Source organism: Dermacentor andersoni, chromosome 3 (assembly GCF_023375885.2).
Source record: "Dermacentor andersoni chromosome 3, qqDerAnde1_hic_scaffold, whole genome shotgun sequence".
NCBI classification, from domain to species: Eukaryota; Metazoa; Arthropoda; class Arachnida; order Ixodida; family Ixodidae; genus Dermacentor; species Dermacentor andersoni.
The window spans coordinates 72,256,197-72,270,881 of NC_092816.1; the positions used below are offsets into that span (position 1 = coordinate 72,256,197).

A 14,685-nucleotide genomic window follows, 5' to 3' on the forward strand; every position below is an offset into this window, starting at 1 on the left:
AAATATGTCTCGGCGTTGACTGTCCTGCACGTGTTGCTGTAATGTCGTGCATTAGAGGCTCACAGAGAAAATATTTGCGCTTACCACAATGTCAACAAGTCCCGCTACATCCAGCCATATTCTTATAGGCAACGACCCGCTCTTTGACAGTAAACTAGTTGTAGCCTTTCGAAACACTGTCGGTGTACTGCATGGTATACACTCAAACGATCCGTATGGCACAGCCTCTTCTCAAAGGCTGCTGCTGCGACAGTAGTATTTAGAGCACAGGCTTCTCGGCCCTTGAGCTTACGGCCCCGGTGAGGCATTAGTGCTACTTGCATATTCTTACGTTTTTGTGATCATTTCGCAACAAATGTTTTATCCTCCTAGCACACCTCATTTTTCATTGTCATGTTCTTAGTACGTATATATTTTACGCATTTAAGCAGCGACTGCTCTTAAACCCTTTTACAGCCGTGTTACATCCTTGCCATCATGTACCAATGTCGACACATTCCACCATGTGTTTGGCACTCTTTGGTCAGAAGTGGCCCTTGCGCCAATAAAACCCATTAATCAATCAATAAATTGCCTACTGTCTTGTCGTGCAGGAGAGTCCTGACAACGCAGTCTCGGCGTCCTTCTCTCGTGCTGCTGTCTACCCACTTTGAATAAAAGGTAAGAAAGCTCCACTCGCACTTACGCCGGTATGAATGCGTTCGACATGGAAATACTACTAAAAGAACGTGCCATTTAGAAAAGAAAAACGAACATACCTTTCAGAAGCCAGCTTTATTTTTCTTTCTCCAAATTTTCTTTCCTTGTACGCTTACTCTAGTTTCTAAGTAAAAAAAAAAAAATAGGTATGACGTTGCCGTACCGATTGTCGTTGATGTCGGCTCTGTAGTCTTTCTGTACACATGCCGGAAAAAAAGAAAAGAATTACGGCACAGAGGAGTTAGGGTAATGCATTCACTATAGAAGTTCTGCAAGAAATTGTGCAGTTCCCGCGCACTCTGGGAATCTGTTACATGAAGCATTCTGCAGGTGCCTGGCTATCCAGCGTTGTTGGGATTCCTCAAAACGATACCAGGTGGTCCAACGCGTTCCTGTGAATTGAGTAGTTCTGCGTGTGTGCGTGTCGCCAGCATACGTGTGTGTGACAGCACGACGACGACAATCACCTAGTAGACTATCGCATGACAGTAACTGCATGATTTCTAAGCCTGCCGTTCGAATCGAGCCGACGACATGGTGATTTTTTCGTTCCACACGGGTAGTGGACGAACGTAAGCGAGAGAAACGCGAATTGCGACGTCATCAACGACTACATGTTATACAATCGTACGTACACGTTGCTATTTCAAGTGGTGTATGTTATGTGCGGGCAATCATAAATAAAGAATACGACAAAGTGCCACGGGGTACATGCGCCGAGCGTTGCAAAGAGCTGGCTGGCTCTGGAACAAGGGAAGCATTCGTCCGATAGAGACCCAATCAATCAATCTATCAATAAAAGAAAAGCTAGTGGCCTAATGGTTAGAGCATCTGGCTGCTGTGTTGCACGGCAGAGATTCGATTTCCGCATCATCTTGCATCAAACGAGGCGATACAAGAACCTACCGCGAAGTGCCCAGAATGCTTCGCATTAATGTATGCCCATAGTAGTTCTGTGTTAAGACAATCTGCGGCACGTTGATTGATGCAGACCTGCAGGCCGATGCATATGTTACCGCTACGGTCTCGTGCCGATACACCTCAGTTGGCACAAAATGTCGCAGCAGACAGAAAAGAGAAGAGTGAAACAAGCTTTCCTGTTTAGCTGTCAGTTCTTGCTAAGAACACGGAATAGGTACCATTAACCGCAACACTTCCAACGTATAATTTTTGTAATGCTGAGTTTGACACCTCCAAATCCGAAATTTCAGCTTTTCTGGCCCGCGGGAGCTAGGTTTTAGCTGTGGATAGCTCAGCAAATCAGTTGCTGTTTAATAGTTTATTGCTACACTAAATATATTCGGCCTTTTCTGGGGGGGAGGGGGTGGGAAAGTACTCATTCTGGCGAAGCATAAAGGTGATCAAGTTATTTTAGTTTTTCATGATGTGGAATGTGCATTCACATTCACATGCACACCGCTCATCGGGAGGCAGGTTTGCTCGCAGCCGCCAAGTAGTCCGACGGACCAGCCGTGGTCGTGTCCACAACTTACTCGAATCTTCGTTTATTTTGCTGCTCAGTTCCGCGTTCGCACGACGGGTTCAACGCACTCGGATTTTCTTTATCCGCGGACACGGACCCCGCACGCTCCGTTATCCGCGTTCACATCTGCGCGCAGTGCGCACTTCGTCGCGCCTGTCGTCGGGCGTCGTCATATTCGGGCTCCGGACGGCACGGCCCCCTCCCGCGCGAAGAATCCCCCTCTACGAACTCGCTGGCTGTTGTCTCAATCTTTGATCGCACGCTCACTCTCTTTCTGTCTTGATTTACGATTGGGCGGTTCTCCCCCCTCTGTCCCGCCTATCGGTGCTGCCGAAGTTCTGACCCGTCAACCTCCATCAGTCGACGGCTTCCGCCCCCCTCCCCCCCCCCGCTCGTTCCCATGTTCCTTTTACAGCCCGTGCCAGCGCGTCCTGCAGTGGCGAGCAATTAGGAAGCAGTAGCTGTGAGGGAGAAGGGTGTTTACGGGGTGAGGGGGAGCCTTTCTTTGCTTTAATAACATAGAAAAGACGGGGAGTGAATGGGGGAGAGGTGCGGTCATCATCTGCGTATGTTTTGCTTTTTCTTCGTGTAATTTTGCGATTGACTACAGTTGGCCGTCTTTATCTTCGGAACGACTTCTGGGTCCTCGCTTAATTGCCCAGCGCAGCGGTGGGTGTCGGACCTCCTTTCATCCTCTTCTCTGACCCTTCGCCGTATAGCAGTTCCCGAGCGACCGCGTTGCCCTGCGACTCTCGGAATCAAATTTGGGGCGATCGCTGTGTGTGGGCCTCCGAAGAAGAGGAGTCTCTATGGGCTCCATAGGCCGTTCCATAGACTGCGGCCATAACGTAGGACATCTGTCACTGTTGCGAAATAAACCCCCGGAAAAGTGGGCGCAGCGAGTGAGGATAGCGAAGTGCGTGAGGTGATAAGCGCTCTGGGGGTGGACTGACAAATTATTCTGTGAAGGACATTCCTTCAGGCTGTGTCTGGCAGTCCTATGCATTAAGCGTGGCGGCCGGCTTTCTTCATGCATCACCGGCCTGTTCTCACTGGAGGGGGACAGTGAGCGAGGTTTGGTGGTTTACGGAGAGAACAGTTTTTGAAGTGCAGTTTGTGCTGTCGTTAGGAAGTGAACAGAGAACGCATGCGAGTGCAACCGGGGCAACTAAGTGTTATAGAAAAATAGACCAAACCAAGTAACGAGAACGGGAAGAAAATGTTAAACCATTTCACTGGAGGACATCGCGCTATTAACGCCTTCCTACCCTGCACAAGAAGCATTTTAGGCAGGACTCCCGAAGTCTTCAAGGGTTGAAGATTGGTAGAATATATAGTCAACGTTGCATCTTGAATGTGTTCACAGCGCACGCATACTTAGAAAACGGGACAGGCAGAGAGCGCTCTTTTACTCTGCATGTCCCTTCTCTTAATAAGTATGTGTGCGCTGTGGACACATTCAAGATGCACTTACGAAATCGATTTTTTTTTATGCAACGGCTCGGCTGCTTCCTGTTCGCTGCGGTAATCTTCATCTTCATTTGGTACTTTAAACATGCGGAGCTCACCTGCAGCGGGCGCAAACGCCTACCGAACTAGGGAGGTTTATTTAGCAGCTAAAGTTGTATCGGAGGAATTGGATGTCCGACAGTCATGAGTTACAGCAAGCGATTCTACGCGTTACTGCTGCCATCTGTGAGCGCTTTAGTTGGTCAAACGCCGTCGAACTCGCACGACGTGCGGCTAGCTGTATAAACGTTGTCGCTTTTAGTACGTATAACGGATCGCGATAGGCTTTTCTTCCTTCACCGAAGAGAACGTGCAGCCACCACCACTGTTTTCAGATGCCGCCAACTCACAACAATGTTTTAATGCATTCGCATTCTTAGGGTACTTCGCGCACTTTCTGGGGGCTAGCTATGTTTCTATGTATGTTTGTATCTACCCGTTTTACCAAGTACCTCGGTCACTGTGTAGTCCGTGGTCGAATGCTAGCGTATTGGGCTGCTGTGTTGAAGGAACATAGTTCGAAACCAAATATCGGATAAGCTTGGGTTGCTGAGTATATAGCAATGTGCACATATGTGCTGCTCTTCAACGAACCTCTTTCACGCCTTCATGGGTGACTGTAGATGTGGGAGTGGGCATAGGTACGGCTGTTCAATGAAACCCTGACGCCGGCTACCTACGCTTTCACCATGCCCGACTTGAAGTACTGGGTATATGTGCCACTCGGTATGTGCTGGTCTTCAATGAACCTCTTTGATGCCAACTTGGGTAACTAGGTTTGTGCCACTGGAAATGCACCTCTCTACAACGACGAAAAAATGCGGTGGAACCCATATCACGATGACCGTCGACGGTAATTCGTAATGCACTAATACATAATACACGGTAATACACTGAATCAAAATAGTGACATAACGCATTGCCCACATCGAAAATAATTACCATATATGCTCGTGTAAGGGCTGCACTTCCGTTCTAGAATCTTGGCTGGGTGCGGCCCCCTAAAGGTTCATAATGTTTCTGCAACTGTAGCAGAGGGTGAGAGAGATGCAAATGACATAACAGCCGAGACGACGCGCCACACAAAGAAACAATGACGTGGCGGTGGCGCCCTGAGCCGCGTCGACGGTATAAAGCAGCTAGCGTCATCTAGCGGCAACGGAACTAACTTCGCTATTCATCTTTCGCGCTTCCCTAAGAACACTCAGCGTCCTCTAGCGCCGCCACTGCAAAGCTTGCGTGTGGCCTCAGAAATTCGTGGCCCCGGTGCGTGCGAACGCGGAGAGGCGTGCCATGCGGCAACCGGGCCCCACTCTCTCGCGTCTTTCTGGACGCGCTGCGCCATCTATATGCACTGCCGAGAAGTGCGCGCATGGCCTCCGACGCGAAAAGCGCGGCGTGTGAAAGAGGTTCGTTGAAGAGCGATACGTATGTACTCAAACTCGGTGACCCAAGTTGGTACAATGATTGGTTTCGACACCTGTTGCCTCAACACAGCAGCCCGACGCACTACCCATTCGACCACGGGCTACCCAGGAACCCAGGTAGGCGGGAAAATGGTTAAACGCAAACATACATAAATACAAACTTAGGTAGTACTCCCCCTAGAAGAGGCTCGAAAAACGATACAAAGCGCAAACTGGTGTTCCTTCTATAACAAGTATCATATATTGCCTTCGCTCTCGTGATACCTCTGAGTCGACGACTCACACTTCCATGCGTCTGATTAGATGTTTGCATTTCGGCATAGCTTGTGAGAGCGATGTTTTGCCTAAACACAACGTGGCATCACCTTAAAGTTGCTACCGGTGCGGTCCATAAACATGAACACTGTATAGTTCAGCAAACTGATTACTAATTAATTTACCATACCAATTAGTTCTACAACGTATTTCGTCTGTTTTTTTTTATGAATGTACTCTCCATCGTCAGAAAAAAATGTGAACAGGTTCTTTTAATTTTCTTTTATGTGGCATGGTGTTTGAGCTTTGGTGGGGTTAACGTCATTTCACTTAGGTATCCATTACCAGCAGTTATATTGTCCACACGTATATGTGATTTGGCTCGCGGATTCGTGATCGTGTAGAACGTTAAGCATCGCCACTTTAGTGTTAAATGCGTAAGCATTTCTATGTCGACTCACCGAGGAAAACAGTCGCTGATGCGTGACACTCAGAAGCCGAATGTCTTAACCAACGGGTTAAACACCCACGCTTGCAAAAGGCGAATGTGTCGTGTTGTCTTTGTTGTCGCGCAGCACAGACAGATAAGCAGCCGATTAGTTAATAAGGATAAGGAGTGATGAGTCGTTATATGGTTCTGTTCGTGGTTGGTAATGATTTGACGCGGATAAATAAGCTGCTAAAGAGTGATAAGAGCTAATAATGGTCGGCGCAATTCTGTTAAGGACTGGTAAGGGTCGGATTAAGTCCAATAACGTTGATAATGACCGATTAGGGTGGGATCATGTCCGATAAGGTTGATAAGGACAGATAAGGGTCAGCGCGATTCCGATAAGGCTGACAACAACCGATAAGGGTTGATGAGGGTCGGATGGAGTCCGATAACATTGATAATGACCGATAAAGGTTTATAAGGGTCGATGAGGGTTGGATCTAGTCCGATCAGGTTGATAACGACCGATAGGGGTTTATACTGGTTGAATCACGAGCCGAAACAGATTACAAGGCCAATAAAGTATACAATTAATGAACCGTCTACTGCTTCATCAATCACTGAAAACGACATACGTCGCGTCGTATGAGTGGAGATGAGTAAGTTGCACAATGCTTACGCATACTTATATAACTCCAGCAGAGTTTCTGCGTGATTCCCCCCCCCCCCCCCCTTTTCTTTTTCTAGGAACGTTTGTCGCATCGCTTGTCGCACACGGCCTTCAATTCGCTTTTGGAGTGCTTAATAGCGTATTCTACATCAATTCAGAGTGCTGCTAAAGGTAATATAATGTCTTGCAAGACAGTATTCAAGAGAGGGAGAGAGACAAATGAGATGAGTACGATAAGGTATTGACAGTTCTCGAGCTGTGCTAAATGTCGTTATTCGTGCTTCATTATCGCCATTCTGGTGCACCCATAGTCGCAGTAAAGTTTATTTGCTGTGCCACATACGTTTGAAGCGCTGCTCGTGGCTGAAAGGCTAGCTGCCTTTATTTGCCTTTTTGCCTTGCTTTCCCTACCGGTTGCTGTTGTCACGTCGCGGCCGCGGAGCAAGTGGACGCGGCAAATCAATGAACGGACCCGTGAAGTGTAAATCATTCGTCCACGTAGCACGACGCCTTTTCCATTCACGCGGCGCCAGGGGTCCGCGGGCCGCCGCCGAACGCGTATACGAGTATACGCAGTCTGCTCGTGAATATTACGCGGATCTCCGAACGACGTCAGTGCATCGGAAACGGGCGACCCCGGCGGCGCTTGCGTGCGTCGAAGCCTTCTTCGACCGCGGGGATGCGTCTTCGATTCTCTTCACGCGTTCCGCGTCGTCGAGTCGAAGAAGGTCGAACTCGCTATTACGGCATCGCGCCTAAGGGAAACGACCTCTAGGTCCCCCCCCCCCCCCCCCCCTCCCTCCTGCCCCTTCGCCGCATGGGCGCGATTCAGCGCCGCCGCAACAGATGACGTTGCCACGCTTCGGCGTTATCGCTTGCCGGAAGAGCCATAGCGGGAACCCTGTTGATCTTGCATATAGTTCGCGTCTCGCCTTGTATGAAATGCGTTGGCGTATATCGGCGGTTGAATGGCGGAGCTGTCGCTTATGCTCATTTCTTTTGCATTGTTTTCTTTCTCTCTTCATTTCTTTCTTTCTTTGGACGAAAGAGCGGCGGGAGAGAGGGTGAGGAAAAGGCGTTCAGCAAAAGGAAACATTCAATCGCTCCTGCATGCCTGCAACCATAGCCTGGGCTTGTCACCGCAAAACCGTGCAGTGTAAGTGGATCACTAGCGCCGACCGATGAGGAACCAAAATTCACGAAGCTCTCTTTTAGGTCAGAATGATTTTAAATGGGAATCATGCCTTGAGGCATAGGTCTCCTGGCACATAGTTATCTTGTTCGTGCCATTATGTTGGCGCTAAAAACGAATGCGAAGTCTGATTTTACACCTACACAACACACACTGCACGTGTTCCGCTACACGTGGTTTTGGGGACGTTCACGTCACAACCGCGCTATATACGTATAAAGCGGGTGCTTGGAGAGGCTATGGCGTCAATCAGTCTGGTCACAGCATGGGACCTCAGCCGCAGTAGTCGAAACGTTAATGTCTTCCAATTATTCGGTTGACGCCTAGCCCCAGTTTCCCCACCATATAGTCTACTGTATAGTACCCCAAGTGTGATGATTTAGCTCGCCTCAATGTACGGTCTCCCTGTATAGCTTCGGCCACGATGCACTGTATTAGTGCGGCTGAGCGCCGTTCGTGTCTAGCACATCCACTTTTGCACCTATGCTTCAGTGCGACTGTGTTGCTCTGTGCGTGTTGTGGAGTTCAACAAAAGGTGCTACTCAATTATTCACCATTGAAGCGGTTTGGCCAGCGCTTTCTCAATTCCTTTTTTCTGCGGACTTGCTTAGTGGAACTGTCTTGTAGTGGTTATTTGTGGCTATTGGAAAGATTCTGCTCGACAGAAAGAAACCTTCCAACATCCTTATATCGAAGTCATTCTTGTGCGGGCTGGCGTTTTCTATGCTCCTGCGTGATATGCGCAGCCGAGTCTTTGTGAAGAGCCGAGCAGGAAAGTGCCCAATTGCGTGCGCGCGCGTCTGAGGCACGTTAGAAAGAATTCGGCCTTGTATGCCCTATACATTGTATCCGTTATCCGTGTGTACTTGGAGAAGAATTGGCGGACCAGTTCCGCTGGGCTGACGCTGCTAAAGTGGTCGCGGACCTGATTTTGACTGCTCGCAATATCGATTTAACTCGGGAAAGAAGTACAATGCTCAAATGGGCGCTTGCATACTTGTTTGGCTTGCATCTCCGCATATCCTTGGTCTGAAAATATGTGCCGAGTCTCCAAGCGCGTGAGCAGCCTGTTAACCGATATGCGTTTTTTTGTTTTTTGTTTTGTGCAAGCAGCGAGCGGTAGCAAATCATTACTGGCGCCATTTGCAGCTTCCCATCGGACTGAGCGTCGTATATGCCTGGATTCTCCGAAGCGCTCTTCTCCGCTTTAAAACTCTGCAGCGTGTGCACGCCGTGGGATGCAACACGTGACGGGAATTCAACTGAGCACTGCATTCATATCGCTGCTGTGGTAAATCCGAATTCATTAATCACGGGGGGTTGGGGAGCAGAAGTGAGATGAATGCGAGAGAATTCGTCTCATTCGCCAACGAGCTTTTGAAAGAGCACAGCAAACAGCTGGACTTGGCAAAGAGAATAGTTACGAGAGGACACAGAGCACAACGCAAACCTAACGTGCATTCCCCCCCACCTCCCCCGCGGTTGGGCCAGTCCCCGTCACATCCTGACCGCGTTGGGAATCGGAAGACGAGGCTCCCAGTGTCGAGAGCTATTCCTTTGTCTCGCGTCCGCGACCTGCGGAACCGACCGCTCGTCGAGTGAATGCCGATTGTCTTTGCAAAAAAACACGGCATACCGGGGCACTCACGCGCACGCACTGTCAAACCCGCGAGACGATTATTCGTGAGAGAAAGGGAAAAAAAGAAAGCAAGAAAAAAACTATCGTGCGTACGTATACGACTCGCGCATGCATCTTCGCACGCATCGCTCCATGCCCGCTGCACGCTTCCTCTCGCGGCCTTCTCGCGGACTGCGCACGTGCATTCTCTGGCGCATACGCGGGCCAGACTTTGAATGAACGCTCTTCGCCTTCTTCGCCGTGAGCACGCGGTCTAGCTCGCTCTTATGCATGCCGCGCGCGCGGCTCTTAGGAACGCTTTCTAGGTTGAGGAGAACCGCCCGGCCGGCAGGCAGGCCGGCCGGTCGACCAACTGGCCGGAAGGAAAGGAAGACCCCGCCGTACACACGCCATGGGAGCGGGCGGCTATAGCTGAGTCGGCGCTCACTTCTCTATCGAGGCCGGGGCTCCGTGACCTATGAACCGCGCAGCAGCGTCTGCCTGCGGGATGGAAGCGTCTCGTTCCGTCTTTCGGCCAGCCAGAGCCATTCGATTGTTTTCATAATCCTTATTGCAGCTTCTGCAGCAGCAGCAGCAGCGGCAGCCAGAGGCATTTACTTTCTCCTCTCGCTTTCGCGTGTGGCCGTGGGCGCTCATTTTCGGGGCAGCGCGGCGGGAACGGATGCGGTGGCGTGAAATTGGCGTGACCGTGCCTGCTATAGTGGGTCAGAGAGAGAGAGAGAGCGCACGCTTGGTGCTTTAATGCCGTGGCGTTAAGCATAACGACGCGTCGCTAGACAGCTATACAGCCTCTGATACACAGAATGAGTGTGTTGTCGGTCCAGCTGCAACTCGTAATAAAATAGGTATGCAGATCTATGCAAATTGAGGGTGACCCGAACGAGAAAGCGGAGACTTCCAGCTCTCACCATCGGCGCCTGTGCACTGCACGTGACGGTTTACAAATCTGTACGCTCGTTGCACGTGCCCTCTAGGTTGCTGAACGTGCCTGTATATACCAACGAGATGTGCAAACAATAACGAATCGTCTCTTTTTCGTCGAGAAGAGCGCATCGGCGGTGCTGCAAAAGTGTGCATGAGGTAGTGAAGAGGTCACTGCGAAGCGCTAATGATTTGAAATTCGCCGCCGCCATTATAGAGACGAAGTGACGCTGTCGGACGAAGCTAAGTTCACCGGATCACAGACCTCGGCATTCACTGTGCTGCACGCAACTATATAGCGGCGCGACGGAGTTCGCGCTCATACACCGCCAGTGACAGACCTGTACGCCCTCCGCTGTGTGTACGTGCACTTGCCCTGCCCGGGGCGCTTCTCCGCCGCTGACATCACAATGCGTCATTTGTTTGCCGAAGCGGAAGGATCTCCTTCGTCTCGCGGTAATTGCCTCTTTTTTTTTTTTTCTTTGCTCCATACTCGCCGCCGCTGCAGGCCGTCTCTCTTCATTCACTGTCGCTCGGCGCCATGCGTGTTGTACGGGCGAGTTTCCATCTTCCACCCACAGGCTCGCCAAATGCCGACATTGAGCCCGCGTACGTACCTCGCGGAGTGCGCGAAGATCGCCCACCATTTCTCTCCCGCTGGCTGGTGCATGCGCTCTTACTTCCTCGGGGCGGCGGCAGGTATTCGCTGCACGCGCGTTCGAAGCGCTTCCTCCGCGTGGGAATCTATTGTCCTCGCCAGCGCTCGTATTAAATGTCCTTGATGTGAGCCAGGAGGAAGCATCGCAGCTTTTCTTTTTCTTTTTCGTTGGTTTTGTCCTGCCTGGTCAGCAGGTACCGTGCTGCTCAGAAACCGTATACTGTGTACATGAATTTCTTTTCTCGAAAGGAATGTCAGTTAAGGTTCCCCAGAATTTAACTTCGTTTTGACGTCCACTGAATGACTCTCCGAAAATATCTGGGAGTGCATAGCACTGCTCAATAAAGAGTACCGTGCAGATGTGCCCCCTGCTCGCATCATCGACTGTCGGAGAATGTGCATGGACCACGGCGGCGAACTTCCTCTGCGTTACGCACTGCAACAACGCTTCTAATGTTCGTGCGAGGCGCAGCTCTCTAAGCCTTTTTATAACTAGACCAACTGCGTCGAATTTGCCTGCTAGTGCATTTAGCGAGCATATGCGTGTACAGACGCGTAGCCCCCTCAAGTTTGGCGGCAGAGAAAGCCTGTCCAAACCGAACGTCCTATAGCTGTTTCAAGAGCAGTCGTAGTAGTAGTCACGTGACCTAATTTCGGCTTGGATCTCGATCGCACTCCCAGGTTGAAAATGGGAGCGCCTGCCTCCGAGCGCACTGAGATGAAGCGCGGCGCTATGAATGAGCGAGGCGAATGTTTTCCGACAGCTCGATTTCGACCAGCCGAATCGAAATCGTCGCGCAAGAGCGCTCTGTGGAGCGCTCGAAAGCGACTACAATCTAATGTATTACCGTTTAGTTTTGGTTAGAGTTTCTCTATACCGATGGACGTTGTCGTCCTGTGCGAGAGATGGTTCTTGAGATAACGGCGCGCGGCAAAGAGCTCCACGTCCAGCACCGCACATAGCTATAAACCCTATTCGTGCATCGTTCGCGGCACCGGGAGCAGCCGAACTAGCACACATGTATTTACACGCACCGTCCTCGCCTCACTTAACCATTCTGCAAGTCCTTAAGCTCGCCCCCCCCTCTCTCTCGCTCTCTCTCTCTCTCATATATAGACATACGTGCCATGCATGTTCATCAGTTTAATAAACAAAGCCCAGTCGCACGCGCGAACAAGCGGTTCCAGTTTCACTAAACCACCTTAGCATGTATGCGATGTCCGGCGTCGTGGGCGTTTTCGCTCGTATACATCTGGGCACATAAACTCACGCTGTCGTGCGCGCGCGCGCAGTTGATGCGTACCGAGATATTCAAATTGGCCTCGTGAACAGCAGTTGTGCTTACAAGTTTTGTCGAAGCTGCTCTCGCTTTTTCGCGTTCGTGTGTGTGCGCCCAGATTGTTGAAGCAGCCATTTTTATATGTTCTATTTCCTTTCCTTTCTTTCTTTGCCGCAGTGCCGCGGTGGGACTGGATTGTGTGATACTGAATAAGCCTAACTGTACTTGACCACTCAGCACGTGCTAGAAAGGAACCAACACGAAAAAGAAATTTGTGACGCAGGTGGGCCAGTCTTCGTAGATGTTGAAGGAAGCTATTTTGGTCGTTGTAAAAATATTGTCTCTCAAGGAGGACGAGGAGGAAACTGGTTTAGCAAGTGTTAAGCCGGCTGGCTACCCTCTATCGAGAACTCTTACGGCCACATTTATTAGCCCTCTTCAAGAGTTCATTAGGGGACACAATAAACCATATCATGTGATAACATCCAGATGGCGCGCAATCGGACTAATGGATGGATGGATGGACGGACGGAAGGAGGGAAAAGAACGGCACGTATTCTACCACTACTTAGTGCTTGCTGTGAGGAAACGCAGGTTGTTAAAATTAATAGCTATTCTTTCTATGCCGTTTGTCGAAGACTAGTAGAAAACTATGGCGGGGAGGGGGACTGATCAGTCTAGCATGGTAATGGATTAGATTGAATCAGGTAATTTTCCATTGCCGAGCAAACATTTGTGGCTGAACACAATAACGGAGGCTCCAAAAGGTAGGATCACAGGCGCAGATAAATCTAGACCAATATTGCGAGGCGTGATTTCCAGTAGTCTTTTTCTTATTACTGAAATACGCCTACAGGACAACAAGAAATGGTTATTGTCGCCGGTTCACCACAGAATGAGCATAATGGTGAGGGGGCCAGACTAGCCCTGTGCTGACTTTGTCGATTTAGCTGTTCTGTTGCTTTTGCGTTTCTTCGTCTTCTTATTGTGAGGGAGGACGAGTCTGTGGTTTAATTTAGATCAGCTTAGTTTTACAAAGTTGATCATTTATTGGTCTAAGTCTTACCTTTGGTATAGAAATTTTTACAGTACAAAATGTAACATCTCAAATCCTGTAACGTAAAAAAATACATTGAAGGAAAGCATATCTTTCTACCCATGTTTACTTCAATTCGCTAAGTACTATACTACAAGCTAATACGTGCATCTTTTACGGCATCGGTTACTTAGAGCATAAGTCATGATAGGGAGTTTTAGCATAGCGTAGTACGCGACTCACTTTAGGGGTTCAGAAATACGAACAAAGCGCGTACACTACAGAGCGGTAGGGGGCGGCATTCTTTGTCGTGAAGCCCCGTAGACCGCAGGAGCCTTAATAACGCGAGTAAGGCCTTCAACGCGGTTGTTCTTTCGGAGCATTGGCCTAAAGCTTTTAGTTCTGATAGTGGACGATTGTCCAACTGGTCCAGTACTCTGCACATCACTTGTCTCTAAGCACTATATCGCGGGCAGACACAGATAATATGTGCGAGCGTCTCGTCAATGTTGCATGTGTTGCACGTGGGGCTGTTGACCATTCCAATGAGGAAAGCATATAAGTTCGTAAAGGCAATTCGCCTAGCCACAGACGGCAGAGCATGGTCTGTTCACGTCGTGGTTACCCAGGCGGGAGGTGCATCCGTATGTCCGGAGACAACGAACGCAACCGACACATGGTAAGACATTCGAGTCCCACAGGGGCAAAGTACAATCACGGGACATCAATCGCAGCCCAGCCGCAGCGTCTGTTCGCGAAAGCGGAATGAAGACTCGCTGACCACTTTCATGTTTAGGTCGGGCGGCTTCGTCGGTGTGGTCATTCCCGCTTATGTTACAATGTCCTGGAAGCCACTGAAAGATTATGTTGTGTCCCTTGTCATGGCTTTGATATATGTGCCGAATTTCTGAGGCCAGTTGTTCATTGGATCCGTGGCGCATTGGGCTTCGTATGTACTGAAGGGCTGCCTTGGAGTCACTAAAGACTGTCCATTGTTGCGGAGGCTTCTGCTTAATTAAATCAAGTGCAGCACGGAGCGCCGCGAGTTCGGCACCCGTCGATGTGGTCACACATTAAGTTCTTAATTTGATTTCCTCAGATTTTGCCGGGATGATGACTGCAGCAGCAGAGTTGTTGAGTTTTACTGAACCATCTGTGTATACATGTTGCCGGAATCTGTGCACGTTGTGAATGTGCTCCAAACTTGCTTGTTTCAAAGTTTGCAATGGCGCTCCAGCATTCTTTGATTCCTGGAATTGTCAGTTGCCACTGCGGCCGGTGCAGATACCACAATGGATCTGATAACCGTATACCGGGCGTAAATTCTGATGGCAAGTAGGACTGATGTCTTACAATAGTTTTGGCAAAAGTTGAAAGTGGCCTTTTTGCTGGCAAGCAACATGGTGCGAGGGAATCCGAGTCAGGTGTTGGATGTGTGCTCTCAGGACACCTGTATCAATGTAGACTGTCAAAGGAGCGTCTC

The 14,685-nt window shown here is 49.7% G+C and overlaps 1 protein-coding gene across 2 annotated transcripts in view; it reads left to right on the plus strand.

The window, feature by feature from the left end:
• Positions 1–593: 593 nt before the first annotated feature.
• The window catches only part of a (arc), a 122,139-nt gene continuing 108,047 nt past the window's right edge, over positions 594–14,685 (plus strand). For both annotated transcript variants that reach the window (XM_050193101.2, XM_072287200.1), the window contains exon 1: positions 594–660. The gene's annotated coding sequence lies outside the window, so the exon portion shown is untranslated. The remainder of the gene's footprint in view (positions 661–14,685) is intronic.